Raw genomic sequence first — 20,969 nt, forward strand, 5'->3', positions numbered from 1 at the left:
CGTCTGATAGGCACTGCTGATTGCGCTATCTATCGGCCAAAGTTGTAACAATCATATCAGCTGAGCTACCAAAAATGGCTGACTCCAGATCACGCGGTTCAGATTTGAATTGCAGAATGCAGATCAAAAATATTTGTTGGCTTGTATTTTGAATAGAATAAAATATTTTAAAAATTGTACAAATTTTTATCGTCTACCAATATTAAGAATATAATATCATACAAACATATATTTCATGAGTTGATCAAATTTCTGGTTGTGGTATTGAATTCAGTTGACTCAATGACAGACACCTCTATTACGCTTTCTCATCTGAGCTTAGACCTTCTAACCTATTACCATGTAAGTTTTTTAAATAGAGATGCTTCCCATGTTATTTAAATGGAGTCACTTTTACTCCCTAGGGAGTTTTTCTGTTTTTTACTACCTAGAGCGAAAAAGTGACACTTTAGTATTATGTTTCAGGGAGTAAAGTAAGTACTTTAGACAGTAGGTGGAGGAAAAGTCTATTTCATTCTCCTTTTTCTTCTTGTTCTATTCTTCATCTTGTTCTATTCTTCTCCTTGTTCTATTCTTCTTCTTGTTCTATTCTTCTTCTTCTTCTTCTTCTTCTTCTTCTTCTTCTTCTTCTTCTTCTTCTTCTTCTTCTTCTTCTTCTCCTTTCACTTCTTCTTCTCTTGCTACTCCTCCTTCTCCTTTTTTTACTCCTTCCTCTTCTTTTCACATACTTTTTTCCATCCTTCATCCTCGATCGTATTCTTGTTCTTACTCTCCTTCCATTTCTTTCCATTATACAGGGTGATTCTTAATTATGGTAGGATAGTTTAATACGAGATAGTAGAGGTAAAAATAGGAAAAAAATTCTCATAAACATATATCCATAAACACTTCATTAGCGAGCTATACATGGAGAAAGTTTTCGTCCAGAATTCAGTTCCTCTGGTGAAATACATCGATGCTGAATTACTTGGGGACTAGTTCCTGAGAAACTTATGCTGGATTCATATGGAAAAATATCTGAAAAATTGAATAAAACTAGTCTGGAAGCTGTTGTGTGAGTAGTTTTTGAGAAAAAAGTTGAAATATGCAAAAAATCTAAGTAGAAAAACACAGACTTCTACGTTTGATGCCCAATAACTTTCTTTAATGACCAGTAAACAAATAATTTTTCGCAATAAAAATTGTAGAGGATTTAATTCTGAGAAGAATCATGTAAGCTGTGTAAACTAAATTTTAATAAAAGTTGAATAAAATGTATTCTTATGTAGTACATTACACCACAAAAATTTGCTGTTTTATGAGGAGAGAACTAATAACTCATAAGTTGTAGCTGATTGCAAATAAAATATTCGGTTTTTTATGAAAAGTCTTATTTTTATATGAAAGTAACATACTATCTCAATGACATTAAACTTATACCAAAAGACTAAAGATGATGTTCAAAGTGGCCTCCGTTGTTCTGAATGCATATGTTCAGACGTCTTCTCATCAATTGTTGGACCCGTTCAAATATTCCAGGAGTCTGCTTTATCATTTCTATTCCGTTCAAAATCCTTAATCGGAGCTCTTCAATGGTATCAATCGGAGTATTGTATACTAAGGTTTTCAAGTGTCCCCAAAGATAAAAATCCAAAGGATTTAAGTATGGTGACCCAGCTGGCCATGGTACTTGCCCACCTCGGCCTATCCATTGATTTGGAAAGCTGTGATTCAGGTGTTCACAAACAGCAACACTGAAGTGTGCTGAAGCTCCATCATGCATGAATCAAATGTTCTGGCGCAACTGAAGAGGTACATCTTCAAGTAAGATAAATAGCTCCTTTCTCAAAAAGTTTAAGTAGATTATGCCATTAAGTCTGGGAGGAAGCTCGAACAGAAGTAGATGATCTCCTATGATTCCTGCCCAAATGTTTACTGAAAACTGATGTTTTGAATGATTAGGATTGATGGCATGAGGAATCTCATCTGCCCAAATATGTAGGTTGTGGACGTTAACGATAGCTGTTCTTGTGAAGTGTGCCTCGTCGGTAAATAAAATTGTTGTTTAAAAGTTTGGGTTAACAGGTTTTACTAAAAACCATCGGCAAATACCAGCACAGGGAATACAGTCTCGTGGCAATAGAGTATGAACTTTCTGGAGGTAGTATGGATGTAATTGTTGCTATTTTAGTATCCTCCAAATAATAGATTGATTGACATTAAACTGCACTGACAATTCTCTCGTTCTCTTCTCTGGATGTTCATAAATTTCATTAAGAACTTGTTCTTCTAACTCAACAGTCATAGTCGATCGGGGTCTGCCTGCATAAATGTGCTCTTTGGATATCGAAGAACCTGTTTCAGGGAGACGTTGATGAATAGTGGCAGAAAACCTTGAACTTGGACATACTCGGTTAGGAAAGTTCTCTTGATACAAACGTCTTGCTTCAGTACTATTACAGTAGTAGTAGTGTCCCATTCCATACATTAAATGCATGTCAGCTAATTCGGAGTATGAATAATGTCTAAAATTACATGCCATTTTTTAAAAAGTTGACATTTAACTCAAAATCAAAGTGAAATGGTTACAAATAACTGGTTAATAGATTAAACAAAAAAACACAGCGCGGTTACAGTAGGCCTAACTTACAGTTTGTTTTTTTGTTCAACAGTGAGCTAAAATATTTCTGAAAATAATTTTTAGCTAATAATTTCTTTTAAATATTTTCTCATTTAGAACAGAATAAATCAGCTGTTTTGGAACAGCTGTTATTAAAATCCATGTTCTATTGCAATCAGTTACAACCTGTGAGTTATTACTTCTCTCCTCATAAAACATCAAATTTTTGTTGTGTATGTACTACATAAGAATACATTTTATTCAAATTTAGTTTACACATCTTACATAATTCTTTTCAGAATTAAATTCTCTGCAATTTTTAATGCGAAAAATCATTTCTTCACTGGTCATTAAAGGAAGTTATTGTGCATCAAACGAAGAAGTCTGTGTTTTTTACTTAGATTTTTTGCATGTTTCAACTTTTTTCTCAAAAACTACTCACACTACAGCTTCCAGACTAGTTTTATTCAATTTTTTAGATATTTTTCCATATGAATGCAGCATTAAGTTTTTCAAAAACCAGTCCTCAAACAATTTATCATCGTTGTATTTCACCAAAGAAACTGAATTCCGGGCGAAATCGTTCACTCTATACGTATAGCTCGCTAATGAAGCGTTTATAGATATATGTTTATAAGATCTTTTTTCCCTATTTTTACCTCTACTATCACGTATAAAACTATTTTACCATAATTATTAATCACCCTGTATAATTGCTATACTGATTTGTTAATTAGAGAAATAGGCATTATTCATACTACTATGGATCTGATACTTTTGACCGTTTCAAAATATTATTAGCCCTATTTGCTTGAACGTAGTATGAATTAATTCTTCGAATCTGAACCTTTTTTTTGTTTCAGTTGATGAAAACTGACTTTGCTGTTGGAAATATCTTCTACACCAAACAATCAGCTGAATAGTGTGATACAATCCACCTTAAAATGTTGGATAAACACTGTATCCAAAACCAATTTCTTCTTATTAAAGAAAGAAAATTGATAAAACCGCTATTCACTTCTTCTTCTCCTTCTTCCTCTTCTCATCCTCCTCATCCTCCCCTTTCTACTCCTCATCATTCTCCTCCTCCACCTCCAGCTCCTCCTCCCCCTCCACCTCATCTCCTCCTCCTCCACTTCATCATCTTCCAACTCCTCCTCCTCCTTCTTCTCCTTCTCTTGAGGAGCAAGAAAATTGATACAACCACTAATCATTTCTTTTTCTCCTTCTTCCTCTTCTCCTCCTCCTCCTCCATCAACTCCTCCTCCTTCTTCTCCTTCTCTTGAGGAACAAGAGAATTGATAAAACCACTATTTACTAATCATTTCTTTTCTCCTTCTTCCTCTTCTCCTTCTTCTCACCCTCTTCCTCCTCATCCTTCCCCTCCTCCACCTCCACCTCATCACCTCCTTCTCCAACTCCTTCTCTTCCTCCTTCTTCTCCTTATCATGCTCCTCCACATCCTCATCCTCCTCTTGCTCCTCCTTCTTCTCCTTGTCTTCCTCCTCCTCCTTATTGGTTCTTTTGCTCATCCTCTTTCTCCTTCTCTCACTCCTCCTCCACATTCCTCTCATTTTCCTTCTTCTTCTTCTCCTCCTTCTTCTCCTTGTCTTAGTCCTCCTCCTCTTGCTCCTCCTTCTTCTCTTTGTCTTAGTCCTCCTCCCCTTGCTCCTTCTTCTTCTCCTTGTCATCCTCCTCCTCCTCCTCCTTGATTCTCTTGCTTCTCCTCCTTCTCCTTCACCTTCTCTCACTCCTCCTCCACCTTCTTCTTCTTTTTCCTCTCCTTCTTCTTCTCCTTCCTCATCTTCTTCTCCTTCTCCTCCTCCTTCTTCTCCTCCACCTCCACCTCTTCTTGCTACATCTTCTTCCCTCCTTACTCAACTGCTCCTTCTACTCCCCTTCCTCCTCCTCCTCTCCTTTTCTAAAGTCATATTATTGCAATCAATTATGGTAGTTTCTTTTAGAAAACGTGATCAGTTAATAAGTTAGTTGAGAATTCAATAAAAATACCATAGCTTTACTATGATCACAATAATTATCAAGCCAATCATTCAACCACGAGTGATTTAGCCTACACAAATAAAATCAAGATGGTGAACAAAGTTGAAGATTTACACACTTTTCTCGAACTTTCTATGAAGTTCTCCATCAAGGTGTACCAGTCTGTTGTGGTCACCCCCTCCCCGCCCCATCACACGCTCCCCTAGCACCCAAACGAAAAACGAGAGAAAAGTTTTTGGAACGAAAAAAAATTCAGGCCGTGCCTTGAACTTACTGTGTTGTTCTATAGTGAGGTCCACATTATAATGGCAGTGTACGATTGCCAATACTGTTGCTGTCCTTTTCTATCATACAACAAAACAGATAGCACCATCTCTCTCTCGCTTTGCAATGTTGTCTATTTGCCAGAATATTTGACAGTGACTGTACAAAACTAAACAAAAAATTCTCAGTCGCCATTTTTTTCATCATTCTATCAAAATACTTGAGTACACAAGTCGTATAATTGATTTAAAATGTATTTTTGAAACGATGAAATAATTTTCAAACATTACCGTATGAAAAACACAAATTAAAATACCTGAAATGACATTTTTAACGTTGATAACTAACCATCCTAGACTTCATCCATGCTTCACTTAGCCTACCCGTATAGGTTAGACCTACTCGTACCGGTATAAATGATATTGAAAGGTTATTTCAGAATTATTTCCATTGAAATTACTCATTTTGAATAGGATTTATATTTTTCCATTATTTTCAAAAGAAATTGGAATAGAATACCTACCAAATAACTCAATTTCTGTTGTTTTGAAATTCAGATCCTTGTATCATAGCTTTTTAAATTAGCCGCCATTCCAGGTTTGTATAAAAATAGAAATCCGATCTCAGTTATGAAAGCAAATTTTTGAATCAAATTATGAAACAATATTTTTTTTTTTCAATTTGACATTAAAATTGATTATTTTATCAAGGAAATGATAATTATTATAAGATTAAATTTTATGGGATGAATCGAGTAACAGCTGTGTACAGTCAGTGGCAAAATGGAGAGAATTAGCAACGTTTTTCTCCTATCTTTCTTCACTGCCATTATAACGTGGACCCACTATAGAATGATTCACTCCAGTGTGTCAGCGTTTGGTGAATGGGGAGCATCGGTGGGATATGATGAGACACGCTGTCAGTTGAGGGTGACTCACACTATAGCCTTGAAACCCTAACAACCTAAAACTACCCCCAAACCGAAACCACCTTCCCCCACTACCAAAATTAACCACAAAGATACCATCAAGAACACTCATAAACTTCATTCCTCATAAAGTTCTACTTCTTCAACTTCTGCGGAGGAGGAGGAGGAGAAGGAGGAGGAGGAGGAAGAGGTGGAAGAGGTGGAGGATGAGTAGGAGGAGGAGGAGGAGGATGAGGAGGAGGAGGAGGAGGTTGTGGAGAAGTAGGAAGACGAGGAGGAGGAGGAGAAGCGTGATAAGGTGAAGAAAGAGGAGGTGAAGGAGGAGGATGAGGAAGAGGGTGAGAAGAAGGAGAAGAGGAAGAAGGAGATGAAGAAGTAAATGGTGGTTTTATCAATTCTCTTGTTCCTCTAGAGAAGGAGGAGAAGGAGGAGGAGGAGGAGGAGGAGGAGGAGGAGGAGGAGGAGGAGGAGGAGGAGGAACGAGTAGAAGAAGAAGAAGAAGTAGAGGAAGAAAAAAGAGAATACTTCTAAATATTCATAATATTGAAAAGGCAAACACTCTTAAATACTATGCAAGCTATGTGCGAGTCGAAGTTGTATTATTCCAATGTTGATTAGATTCCTTGGTTTATATTAATTTACAGAGTGTTTACGAACTCCCTTGCTGGATGAAAATATATAAAAAAAAATCTTTTTTGAAAAAAGCAAAGTGCCTGCTTTGTGAGTAAGTAAAGACAAGACTTCCGGAGAATTCAAATAAGATATTGAGATACGTTTTTTACCCAGGAACAGTGCCCTAGAGTATTCATAAACACCCTGTATGTGGAGTCTTGCCTGTATCAGTGAGAATCAGCACCTATCCAATTGGAAACATTGATGCAGTATTATTGAGACTAGTAGTTCTGTGAACATTAGACCTCGCACTAAGTAATTTACATTGACCTGTTTTCTCAAACATTAATTGACCGAAGCGAAGCTGAGATCTTAGTTTCGACTCGATCAGCTTTCGTCTGTTTGTTTGTTTGTTTGTTTGTACCGCAGTTACAGTCGCAGTTATTATCCGATTTGAATGAAATTTGGTATGCTAGTTCTTTGAAACAAGGCGCAGAAGCGTATGTGTAACGATTTTTGATAAAACCTCTGGTTTTTGTGTAATATTCAAAAAACCAAACTAACCTCAATCCAGAAAGGATGTGTCTTTGAAGATACAGCGATTCATTGCCATACTTTTCTGCATCTTTTCTTAAAAGCACATGGTGGGGGAGTCGGTTAGACCGTGGTCTGTCACTCTGTGGGACCCAGGTTCAATTCTCGTACCTGCCAGTTTTTTTTGCAGATAATACTAAAATTGTTTTATCTTATTCTAATAATATATCATTAAAAAAAAATTATTAAGATGAGATGGAATAATTGAATTGAATCATCTTATTATTATTATCTCTATACTTATAAAAGGCTAAGCCTCGACAGACTGAAATCACACCACAGCCCAAACTACTGAGCCTAATAACTTGAAATTTTGCACGATTGTTTATGGTAGCCTGAAAACATCCACTAAGAAAGGATTTTCAGAAATTTGCCCCCCTGAGGGAGCTGGGGCCACCCAAATTATTTTTACTTTTTAACCGCTCATTGCACAGCAAAGTCGTGAGGAACTTTTTTGTTCAGCTACGAAAAAAAATTAGATCTATACAGAAAAATTTCGATCAGGAGCACAGGGGGGTCCAGGAGAGGGCATTTTTCGAAAATTTTGATGTAAAATCACACTACAGCTCAAACTGATTGTCCTACAGACTTGAAACTTTGCACAAATATTCTTCAAACATGTTAGACGCGCACTAAGAACGGATTTTGAGATATTTTGCCTCTAAGGTTTTCAAAGGATGAAAAAGGATCCTATTAAGTAAGGTTATGAACATGGTAAGGTGAGAGTCATATGGAAATGAGATAATTTATTTATTGACATGTGATATTCTAACATATGTTGTAATCATTGGAAATAACAAAATAATATGATAGAAATTCAAAAAAGAACATCTGTTCTATTATTGTTTTCTACCTGATTCCACTCTACCTCAATAATATTGTTCTGATAATAATGATAAATATGTTTGATAATATTATCATTATTAATATAATAAAAGTATTGTTTCAATAATTAATTATTATCATTAATATAATAATAGTATTGTTTTAGTAATCGATAAATATTTTTATTTTCACAAACTCTGTATAATTTATAATGGTGAATGTGAAACAGCTGCATCAAAGAAATTATCTCAAAAACATATGTTTAGGAAAACAATAGTTTTGAACTTCTGTTCAATATTTTTCTGTAGTTTTGAACTTCGTTTTCCTGATGCAATGTATAAGCCTACACGTGGCATGTATTATTAATTTTTCAGCTATAACAGTTTTTAGAGACTGCTAAATAGACGTCTACAGTTTTATCAATGCTGTATCGGGAAAATGAAAACGCATGAAGTTAATATGTATTTAAATAAAGGTGTTGATATCTACATGATAATTATTCTCTACCATTTTCATTCAATTAAAATTTCAAAATTATTGATAGAATGATTGACTCACTGTACAGTCAGTCGAAAATTTTAATATTGAAATGAGGGGTATTTTGGCAAGCTGAACAAAAAAGTAAGGTCCTATGCACCTTTTTGATATTATTTCTTCAAATGAAAAATGAGTTTTGTGGGTTGTCAAAACTCCCCCTGGAAGAGAACTATTCATTTTATCCTAACTTTTAGTAAAATAACAATGATTTCTGCATTGAATAACATCTATTTTGCCAACAAGAATCGAACTCTTTGTGAATTTAGATATGACCTACACTTTAGATTTATATAATTCTATTAATAAATTCATGGAAATTGAAGTACTTTTTTCAGTTAGTTGATGAAATTGACTATCAGCAATAGAGAAAATTATTATAATTTTATCAATACAGAATTAGTTGAATGAATTGTCGATGTACTTAGTTCTTGGTCAACAATAATTAAATATTGGTATTCATGCAATCATTATTTTTTTCAGAAGTTATTTCATTTGAATTAGAAAATATTTATAAGCTCCTATCAATTTATCATTCGTAACAATGAATTCTTCAAACCATGAATTTAATCAAATAAAAAATTGCCCATACTTCTGTATTCATGTTCGCATGTTTTCCACTTGTGATGGATAGCCAAAATATTGTGGAGCGAGCTGCACGGCGAATTGTAATCGAGGGCTCTGATTGGCTGAAAAGTTCAGCGTTCGGAGTTTGGTGAGGCGAGCAGTTAGAACAGAGGCAAGCGGCACGGCGAATGGTTCGGAGTACGGTACGGCGAATGATTAACAGCTGATTTTTAACGTTATGAAACATATGCTCATGTTCGTTGAAAGGCAAGATGTTCGGAGGAATGCACGGTTTTCTGCGCGGTTCGAGGTTCGGTTCGGCATGTGTGGACGCACCTTTAGTTGTTACAGGACATTTATACAGATCACAGGCCAAAGCAACATAATAATCTATCTTCTTCTTCTTCTTCTTCTTCTTCTTCTTCTTCTTCTTCTTCTTCTTCTTCTTCTTCTTCTTCTTCTTCTTCTTCTTTTTCTTCTTCTTCTACCTATATCTAAAAGGCTAAGCCCCGACAAACTGAAATCACACCACAGCCCAAACTACTAAGCCTGAAATTTGAAATTTCGCACAATTGTTTATTGTAGCCTCAAAACATCCACTACAAAAGGATTTTCAGAAATCTGCCCCCCCCCCTGAGGGAGCTGGGCCCCCCAAAATTTTCACTTTTTAACCGTTCATTGCATAGCAAAGTCATGAGGAACTTTTCCGTTCAGGTACGAAAAAATCAGATCTATGCAGAAAAATTCCAATCAGGATCACAGGGGGGTTCAGGATAATTCTTCTTTCAAATTCAAATTTTATTGCCATCAAAAATCACATTGAAAACTTTCTTAATAGACAACAATATTACAGAAACAAAATGTCAAACATATACCTACATTTATTTGTAGCACGGCCAAAAAAAGACAAATTTGAGTACTAGCCGTGAGTTTATTAAATATAACTTAATATATATATATTTTTTTTGTTAATATTTGGTGAATAAAATTTACGAGTTGATGAGAGATGGGTGTAATTCCTTATATTTGATCCGAATGCTTATTCATAATACAGTAGTCGGGGTCACTGCAATCAAAAATTTTTTATTCTGTACGGTAGCTAATAAATTTCATATGTATTGATTGTCCAAAATGTATCCAGTGTCCATAATGGAAGTAATTGATTTACTCAAAATCAATGGCTTACTGGTCCCTCATAGATTTATAGTATTCCTGGTGATTGAGCCTGTCTTTTTCAGCGTTTTCTATTAATAATAAAGCTTAATTTACAACTAGCTTACCCAGCGAACTTCGTACCGCCAATGTATCTCATGTTACACTCTTGACTTTATTTGGTGAATCATGAAATTTATCTGACAATCAACATGTTCATTTACATCTCAATACGGACTTCCTATGTGCTTAGTCATGCAGCATTCATTATTCCGAAAACATATTATTCTTCTCAATCAATTGTTAGTAATATCTATCAGTAAAGTTTTCAATTAAAAAAAAAGGTTATATCAATGTTTCAAAGAAAAATATTCAATGTTTTCATAACTGTAGATTGTCGATATATGGTCCAGGAAATATGTACGATGAACCCACAGAATTCCATATTCTTCCCATTTTAGGATGAATATAAGCTAAGCTGAATTCAAAAAATTGTAAATTATTCTTTCATTCTCCAGTAATTAATGAATGCAATATGAATACTATACATATATACTATACAATATTTATATATACTCTCTTTCATTAGGTGAATAATTTTTTTCAACATTTTCCAGTTTCTCAATGATAGGGGAGTGATAATTATTTGTATAGGTCTTCTAAGGAACCATCATCAACAGCTGGTACCAATCAACTACACTTCAACTCCAAACTACCGTTTCAATACCAGTACACAATAATTTATCACAGGGTGATGTGTTTATTACAGCTGGTAACTTTAGATGCTAAATCATATTATCACAATATGATCTTGAATCATGATCATCTTTTCGTTCTTCAGTAGCCGCTCGGCCGAGAATTTCGAAAACATATGTCTGTAAAATGGATTAATAAATAATTATTATTAGCCCCCCTATTAAAATTTCTGTTCAGAAACCATCCCCAGGAGGAGAAGGAGGAGGAGGAGGAGGAGGAGAAGCGTGATAAGGTGAAGAAAGAGGAGTGAAGGAGGAGGATGAGGAAGAGGGTGAGAAGAAGGAGAAGAGGAAGAAGGAGATGAAGAAGTAAATGGTGGTTTTATCAATTCTCTTGTTCCTCTAGAGAAGGAGGAGAAGGAGGAGGAGGAGGAGGAGGAGGAGGAGGAGGAGGAGGAGGAGGAGGAGGGGGAGGAGGAGGAACGAGTAGAAGAAGAAGAAGAAGTAGAGGAAGAAAAAAGAGAATACTTCTAAATATTCATAATATTGAAAAGGCAAACACTCTTAAATACTATGCAAGCTATGTGCGAGTCGAAGTTGTATTATTCCAATGTTGATTAGATTTCTTGGTTTATATTAATATACAGAGTGTTTACGAACTCCCTTACTGGATGAAAATATATAAAAAAAAATCTTTTTTGAAAAAAGCAAAGTGCCTGCTTTGTGAGTAAGTAAAGACAAGACTTCCGGACAATTCAAATAAGATATTGAGATACGTTTTTTACCCAGGAACAATGCCCTAGAGTATTCATAAACACCCTGTATGTGGAGTCTTGCCTGTATCAGTGAGAATCAGCACCTATCCAATTGGAAACATTGATGCAGTATTATTGAGACTAGTAGTTCTGTGAACATTAGACCTCGCACTAAGTAATTTACATTGACCTGTTTTCTCAAAACATTAATTGACCGAAGCGAAGCTGAGATCTTAGTTTCGACTCGATCAGCTTTCGTCTGTTTGTTTGTTTGTTTGTTTGTTTGTTTGTTTGTTTGTTTGTACCGCAGTTACAGTCGCAGTTATTATCCAATTTGAATGAAATTTGGTATGCTAGTTCTTTGAAACAAGGCGCAGAAGCGTATGTGTAACGATTTTTGATAAAACCTCTGGTTTTTGTGTAATATTCAAAAAACCAAACTAACCTCAATCCAGAAAGGATGTGTCTTTGAAGATACAGCGATTCATTGCCATACTTTTCCTCATGTATTCTTAAAAGCACATGGTGGGCGAGTCGGTTAGACCGATGTCTGTCACTCTGTGGGACCCAGGTTCAATTCTCGTTCCTGCCAGATTTTTTTTGCAGATAATACTAATATTGTTTCATCTCATTCTAATAATATATCATTAAAAATAAATTATTATGATGAGATGGAATAATTAAATTGAATCATCTTATTATTATTATTATTATTATTATTATTATCATTAAATTGATTTAACAAATTAATTGGATAAATTATTGAAAAAAAAACTTTATTGTATTGGAGTCCAATACTGCGTTGTGGAGAAAAATGTGTATGTAAAGGTATAAAGGTAAAATTTTTCCCTTTTAGTGTAGTTGAGAAGTTGATATTGTGGTAATTACTGACATTAAATTAAAAAGACCAAGTGATTGTCAAAAAACTACAGATTTATTGATACTTAGAAATACCGGTTTCGGTAATTACACCATTGTCAATCTCTGATAAACTCTGATAATGACCGGAACCGGTCTTTCTGAGTAACAATAAATCTGTGGTTTTTTGACAATTTCTTAGTCTTTTCCATTTAAAAGGTATGTATTTGATATAAAAGTACTCCTTGATAAGTCCGGTGTCCCTGGAAACAGTGTCTCTAGCACTTGCAATGGAGAAAATAATAGATGACAATCATGGCTAAATCTTCACAATATACTGTACTTACTGTACTGGCCCTTTTCATCAGATTGAAAGTTGTATTCATGAGCGAGGTCTACTGTTCGCAGAACTACTAGTAAATAATTTATCAATTTGAAATGTCTAGAAAAAATTCTAAATAAACTCAGAGCTTTCCGTCCAATCGTACCGTGACGTGTCGTCCCGGAATGTGACTGTGAGTGATGTTATCAGGTCTGGCTGCCGTCGATACGCCAATCCAATCAACCCATCACAGAACATTCTGTGTTGACGTGTTGGCGAAAAATCGGTGTGTTGGAATTAACAAAGTAAACTACCATAATGCTGATTTCCTACAAACTTTATTTCTCACTGTTCATGATTTTAGAAATCAATTTCTCTTCAATAATATTTGTTACAATTTTAATCATCAGATTGAAAAAGGAAAATGTTTTATATCAATAACTCCAAACTAGAATCAGTAGACAACAAACTGTCTACTAACGTTGTTGGAAAGATACATTTTTAAGATGTTCAATGTTTTTGAACGGGTAGTATTATAGTCCACTAGACAGCTGATCTATGAATAATAATTCTATAGTCTGATTCATACGGTAATATTGGCGTATGAAAGATGCTCCTTTTCCCTTTTATATTATACTTGAAATGTAAAATCTCCAAAACCTTTCATTTACGTCGACGCGCAATTTAAAAATGAACATACCTGTGAAATTTCATGAAAATCTTTTACCGCGTTTCGCCGTAAATGCGCAACATATTAACATTCAAACATTAAGAGAAATGATAAACCGTCGACTTGAATCTTAAGATGCGTACAGATTTATGCACCGCGAACATGAGCAATCCACTTTTAATCAGCTGATGCCAAGCTTTTTATATCTGTATACTACCGTTTCTGTAAAAATAGAGATAGAGTCAGCTGATTAAAAGTGAATTGCTCATGTTCGCGGCGCGTATATCTTGTCACGGCATATTTTCCAATAAAAATAGAAACAGCCTAAATCAGAAGTATTTTGAAAGTAGGCGCCAATCTCTGAGTTAATTATCTCCTATTTCCGATAACAGAGAGCCATACAGATGATAGATTGATCAGCCAAAAACAAAAATATTCTACAGATGATAATATTTTCCAAATTATTAAAAAAGTAAAGTAATTCGAAATAAAATAAAATATCAAATTCCATTCACCACATATCCTATTTCCTTTCTTAATTTGGCAATTGAGTGTGACGTCACATCTTGGAAGTGCGGTGAAGAAAAAATCTTATCGTTTGTCGGGTATGTGTCAGATCGTGCCGTATGATGATGTGCTGAGAACTGAACGTGCTTCATATGTGAATGAGAAATAATAACACATTTATGTCTTTGTCGTATCGTTTCGACCGGTTCTATGAGGACTATATATATCGGTGAGCTGATCAATAATATATATATATATATATTATATATATATATATATATATATATATTATATATATATATATTGCCAAATTTTCCTGCATATTCCATCACCACCACATGTGTAACTTAGGCCTATTGATTGATTGAGTTATTCGGAGCAATTACGAAATACAATGAATCTTTTAAAATATAAAAATATGGAACTAATTTAATTTATTCAATAAAAATAGGCCAAAGTAGTAGTGGATATTTCTAAATTGGGATTTCAAGATTATGTACCCCAATAATCTGTACGCACCTTCAGACCTCACTTCGCTCGGTCAATTATGCAAAAATATTCATTTGCAAAAATATTTCTTGTATTTGGCGACAAATTCATTATTCATTCATTAATATGGGATGAGCCCAACTTTAGAAGTATGACTGGAATTTGCATGCGAACTGGGAGACGAAGGTGAGCAAACCATTTGTGTTTGCAGTAAGCATCACGGCTCGAGCAAAGCAAACTTGCCTCACAGCAAGCAACCTCGCTGGCAACTTCAAACCAAGTCATCTCTCTATTTGTCTCCTCATTCTTGTTCCTAATCTGATTGTTCCTGTTGTCTGTATTTTTCTTCTACCCCTTCCTCTTTCTTCCATCAACTTCCTAATTTTTTCTATCTTAGCATAGATAAACGATAGCATGAGTAGATATCCCATGGTATAGGGCGTTTATGTCGCAACTTCAACTGTTATCTCAAGCCGATAGTTCACGTAGTTCTTTCCCATGCAGCTGTGTGACGCTGATAGTCTCTCAAATTGTGCCGTTCATACACTATCACCCCAACAAAACAGTAAAAATTGACAATAATCGACAGTAATCGGCTTGAGATAACAGTAAAAGTTGCGACATAAATTCCCTTTACCATGGGATATCTACTTACGCTATTGTTTCTCTATGATCTTAGTCAATAGTCAAAATTCTTCAAGAACAGTAATTATTAGGCTACAAAAATGTAGAATAGAAATCAAATATTAAAAAATCTGGTGTGGCGCACTCACAAAACTTTCCTTGCTGTTATGAAAATTGATCACCTCACGCTAATGTTCACGCGCATCTCAAGTCTACTATTCAAAGATCTAAGCCAGCTAGGGACAGGACAATAACGCTCAAGACACACGAGGTTTGCTATCTCTCCATAGTGAATGATTTAATAGAATGAACAGTTTGTAATTGAATAATCTCATTTTCTCGAATTTCGAGCTTATTTTCAATTCTAGGTGGGAATGTTACTGAACATTATTATTGTAGAGATTTTCATGCTCAATCTTTTTCACTTGAAATTCTTTGTTTAAATTGTATCTGAAGCCTGATAATTGGGAATCTAAAATCAAACTTTGCATAGATGAGGTGGAGCTCCTGAAATTTTTACAGATATGGGACTTGTGGCAGTTGATAGAGCTTATCAATGACTATTTTAGGTATATATTTGATCAAAATTGTTGGAGACGTTTTCAAGAAAATCGCGAAAAGCCCTGTTTTTGACAGCATTTTCGCTATTATAGCCGCAATCTTAAATTATTTGTGCCAAATCCTTATATTGTAAGGACCTTAAGTTCCAAATTTCAAGTCATTCCGTTAATTGGGAGGTGAGATATCGTGTACACACACACATACAGACCAATACCCAAAAATCACTTTTTTGGACTCAGAGGACCTTGAAACGTAGAAATATAGAAATTGGGGTGCCCTCTTATATTGGAGCTAAGTTGTTTAACGACTTACCTACCGAGCTGCAGTCCTTGTCTGATATAAAAATTTTTAAGAGTAAAGTTTATAAATTCCTGATTTCACAAGCCTACTACAGTGTGAAGGATTTTAGTGATAGAAGGTAGCATAGTTTGTAGGTAGGCCCACTCTACTCTTCCATGTGTGCTTTTTATTGTGTACTTATTATTTTTACTTATTAAGACCTGACGTTATTCATCTGTATATTATAAAGTGTACTGTGTTGAATAAAAATATTATCTTATCTTATCTTATCTTAGTTTATTTCGGGAAGCAATACTTTCCTTACCTATGGTAATAGGGCAAGGAAAGTCAAAATCGTTTTGAAATTTGGAAAATAAACGACCCATAGCATGGGACATTTTCTTATGCTATCTTTTGTCTATGACGGTACCTACTGATAACATAAGGCCACGATCTCCATGACATGTTTATCACATTTGTATCTTGTAAGACCTCTACACCATACAACTGATAATAGTTTCAATAGTTGTAGGTCCATAGACGCTCAATATTGTCTTATTCCCGTTAGGGCTAATCTTGAATAGAAATCTAAGTAACCTTTTTATTACTTTCCTTGCCCTATTACCATAGGTAAGGAAAGTATTGCTTTCCAAAAAAAATCAAAGTACCCCAATTTCAAGTTTTCTATACGTTTCAAGGTCCCCTGAGTCCAAAAACATGATTTTTGGGTGTGTGTGTGTGTGTGTGTGTGTGTGTGTGTGTATGTGTGTATGTCTGTGAACACGATAACTCTATTCCTTATTAACCGATTGACTTGAAATTTTAAATTCGAGGTTCTTATACCATGAGGATCCGACAATAAGGAATTCAAAAAAATTCAATTCAAGATGGCGGAGAAATAGGCGGATAATTAAAAGCCCTATCAACTGACATGAGTCTTGTTCCTGGAAAAAAATCAGGAGCTCCATAATATTCTTGAGAAAAATGGCGGATAATGACTAAAAAACCATGTTTTTCACGATTTTCTCAAAAACAGCTTCAACGATTTCTTTCGAATTCATACCAAGGATAGCTTAGCTATTCATAAGCCCTATCAACTGACTCGTGTCTCATTTCTGGGAAAATTGCAGAAGCTCCGTAATATTCTTGAGAAAAATGGCAAATAATTACTAAAAAACCATGTTTTTTTCGATTTTCTCAAAAATGACTTGACCGATTTATTTCAAATTCATACCCTGTATAGTTATCTATCAGCTCTATCAACTGGCATGAGTCTTCCTCCTGTGAAACTGATGGGGTCCACCCCATCGTTGAGAAATGGACTTTGTGAACTCCTTCTCGTGCATGAAGAAGGTAGGTAGAGCAGTTTATAAATAGAACACATAGTCGAGATATTTCATCTTTAGAACAGCTGTTTTGTACGACTTTTACGAAAATCATCGAATTTCACAATTTTACACAAAGGGAAAAGTACTTTGAAAAGAATATCATATATACACATAAACAGTAGTCTGATCGTAGTTTCAATATGTTGCCGCCAATCGTCATTATGTTATTCCCCTGAATTATTCTCGTTTAAGAATGAGGCTTACAGTTAAATGGGCTAGGAAAGTTGTGTGAGTGTACCACACCAGATTTTTCTAATTGTTTACTCAATTATTAACAACTAGCAGGTAACCCGTGCTTCGCAAGGGTCTATTTTAAAACTTGACGTAATGAAATCCAGAAGAATTGAAAATAGGCCTATAAGAATCCTCGGTTGATTAAGAATTTATAAGCTGCATTTCAAGTAAATCAGTCCAGTAGTTCAGACGTGATGATGCGTCAAACATAATTTCCCTATCCTCTACACGTGTATACGTCTTTAAGCCAGTTCTTTCCTCTATTATAGTATAGAAGATGATAGATAGATGGATATATCATCCATTTATCTATGATCTTCTATACTATAATAAAGGAAATGAATGAGAATAAATTTTGAAAGGTTTGAGATATCAATGTGCGGTTTTCACCATACCTTTTCTCTGGAAATCCTATCATATGACCACCTTTCAATCAAAAACAGAAGTTGAATTCAAAGTGGTGGTTCCAAAATGGCGGAAAAAATTTGGGTGTGACGGAAAACCTGTTTTTATCATTCGAAAAGGATCCCTAATCTTACCTATCTTCTAATTACCCTTTTAAGAGAAATGTTCTGAACTGAAAACTTGATATAATCAAATATTGAAGAATTTAAAATAGGTTTGTAACCATCCCCGGTTAAGCAAGAATCTATATGCAAAATTTCAAGTTAATCAGTCCAGTAGTTCAGACGTGATGATGCTTCAAACATAATTTTCCTATACCACTTTACACCTGTATAATAATATTTTCTAATTCCACCATATGATTTGGTGATTTTTTTATGAAATCGTATGTACTATTAATGAATTTTGAACATTAATTATGAAAAATCTAGAAGGAAAATTGAAATTTGGGCTTCCAGGTAAACGAGATTTATATTTTTAGAATCTATGTTCAAAATTTGGAGATCTAAATCATTCCCGTTTTTCCAGTATGCAATCCACAAGTTGACATGTTTTGATGCGAACAAAGGAACAAACGAACACACGAACATACACAACCCTACTCTCTCTTATTATATAGATATACAATTTAGAATTAACAATTAATAATGTTAACAATATAGGCTATTATTTATTTTCCAATCGCTTGATAATGACATTATATAGTCGAAACATGTTATGAGTAGACAATAATTTCAAAAAGGGTATTTTTAGTTTTATATTTTTATTTGTACGCTCAATATTATTCTACAATATAGTACTAGTACCTCCTCATAACATCAGATCGTCGTGTCTATGCCGAGTTTATCCACTAACTCCGTAAACAAAGCCTTAGTGCATTCGTGTGACGTCAGCACAGGTAGGGCTCCTACACCAAAAAAACACTAGCTGTTATGCATCAGCTAAATCAATGAATTTTTATTGGTGTAGGAGCCCTACCTGTGCTGACGTCACACGAATGCACTACGGCTTTGTTTACGGAGGTAGTAGCTTATCACAGTTGTATGGCCTTATATTTTAAGAAGGTTCCATTTTTTACAATAATTATTGAGCGTCCATGAGCCGCTCGACAGTAGACTCTAATCGCATCAACTTCGCTCACAATGCTTTCCACTTTCCTTGCCCTGTTACCATAGGTAAGGAAATATTGCTTTCCAATAAAAATTAAGGTACCCCAATTTCTATACGTTTCAAGGTCCCCTGAGTCCAAAAAAGTCGTTTTTGAGTATTAATTTGTCTGTATGTGTGTGTGTGTGTGTGTGTGTGTGTGTGTGTGTGTGTGTGTGTGTGTGTGTGTGTGTGTGTGTGTGTGTGTGTGTGTGTATGAGTGTATGTGCGTCTGTGTACACGATATCTCACCTCCCAATTAACGGAATGATTTGAAATTTGGAACGTAAGGTCCTTACAATATAAGGATCCGACACGAACAATTTCGATCTGATGCAATTCAAGATGGCGGATAAAATGGTGAAAATGTTGTCAACAACCAGGTTTTTCGCGATTTTCTCGAAAACGGCTCCAACGATTTTGATCGAATTCATACCTAGGAACGTCATTGATAAGCTCTATCAACTGTCACATAAGTCTTATATCTGTAAAAATTTTAGGAGCTCCACCCATCTATGCAAAGTTTGATTTTAGATTCTCAATTATCAGGCTTCAGATACAATTTAAACCAAAAAAATAGAGTGGAAAAAATTGAGCATGAGAATCTCTACAACCAATGTTCAGTAACATTTTCACCTAAAATTAAAAATAAGCTCGAAATTCGAGAAAATGTGATTATCCAATTGCAAACTGTTGGCAACTGTTGATTCTATTTAATGATTCACTATGAAGAGATAGCAGACCTCGTGTGTCTCCAGCGTTATTGCCCTGCCACCAGCTGGCTCAAATCTTTGAATAGTAGACTTTAGATGCGCAGGAACACTAGCGTCAGGTGAACAATTTTCTTAACGGCAAGGAAAGTTGTGTGAGTGCGCCATATCAGATTTTCATGAAGTTGTATAAAGGTGCGTGAAGACTTATGCGCCACAAAAACGTGCACTTATTAGACCTGTATTTGTAGAAGAAGAGTAAGTTACAGATATGATCAGCTGATTGAAACCAGAGTTGATGGAATGCGCGTATTCGTAGCGCATTAGTCTGTATGCACCAGAAAAATCGGTAGAGCTCACTTGAAACAAGACAAACTACTTCATAATACAAGCTCCATGAGATTTATCTCTTACTTGCCGAGTTTGAAATATTATGTCCCAAAAATTTAAAATTTAGACACTTATATCTCAAAAATCTGGTGTGGTACACTCACACAACTTTCCTTGCTCATTGATATCTATAAGCCTCTTCAACGAGGATAATTTAGGGAAATACATTATTCCGATTGACGGCTAAATAATTAAAACTACGATTATACCATTGTGATTGTGTTCATAGTACATTTTCCTTTGTTTAAATTATGAATTTGAGGATTTTTTAAAAGTTGTCAAAACAGCTGTTCAACAAATGAAATATCGACATGCGTTCTTTTGAATACCAACTGCTCTACCTACCTACCTCACGCACGAGAAGGAGGTTACAAAGTAAATTTCTCAAGGATGGGGTGAACCCTCTGTTAATTTCTCAGGGAGGAGACTCATGCCAGTTGATATATAACTGTACAGGGTATGAATTTGAAAAAAAAACATTTTTGAGTAAATCGTGATAGAAATTTAACAAAATTCATTCTTCTCAGGAATATTACGGAGCTCCTGCAAATTTCCCAGAAATGAGACTCATGTCAGTTGATAGGGCTTGTAAATAGCTATCTAGGGTATAAATTTGAAGAAAATCTTTAGAGTCGTTTTCGAGAAAACCGTGAAAAACACGGTTTTTTAGCCATTATCCGCCATTTCGAATTGAATTTCTTATTGTCGGATCCTCATGGTATAAGGACCTTAAGTTTAAAAATTTCAAGTCAATCGGTTAATTAGGAATGGAGTTATCGTGTTCACAGACATACACACACACACACACACACCAACACACACACACACCACACACACACACACCACACACACACACACAC

The sequence above is a fragment of the Nilaparvata lugens genome, chromosome 9, assembly GCF_014356525.2.
Source record: "Nilaparvata lugens isolate BPH chromosome 9, ASM1435652v1, whole genome shotgun sequence".
In the NCBI taxonomy this organism is placed as follows: domain Eukaryota; kingdom Metazoa; phylum Arthropoda; class Insecta; order Hemiptera; family Delphacidae; genus Nilaparvata; species Nilaparvata lugens.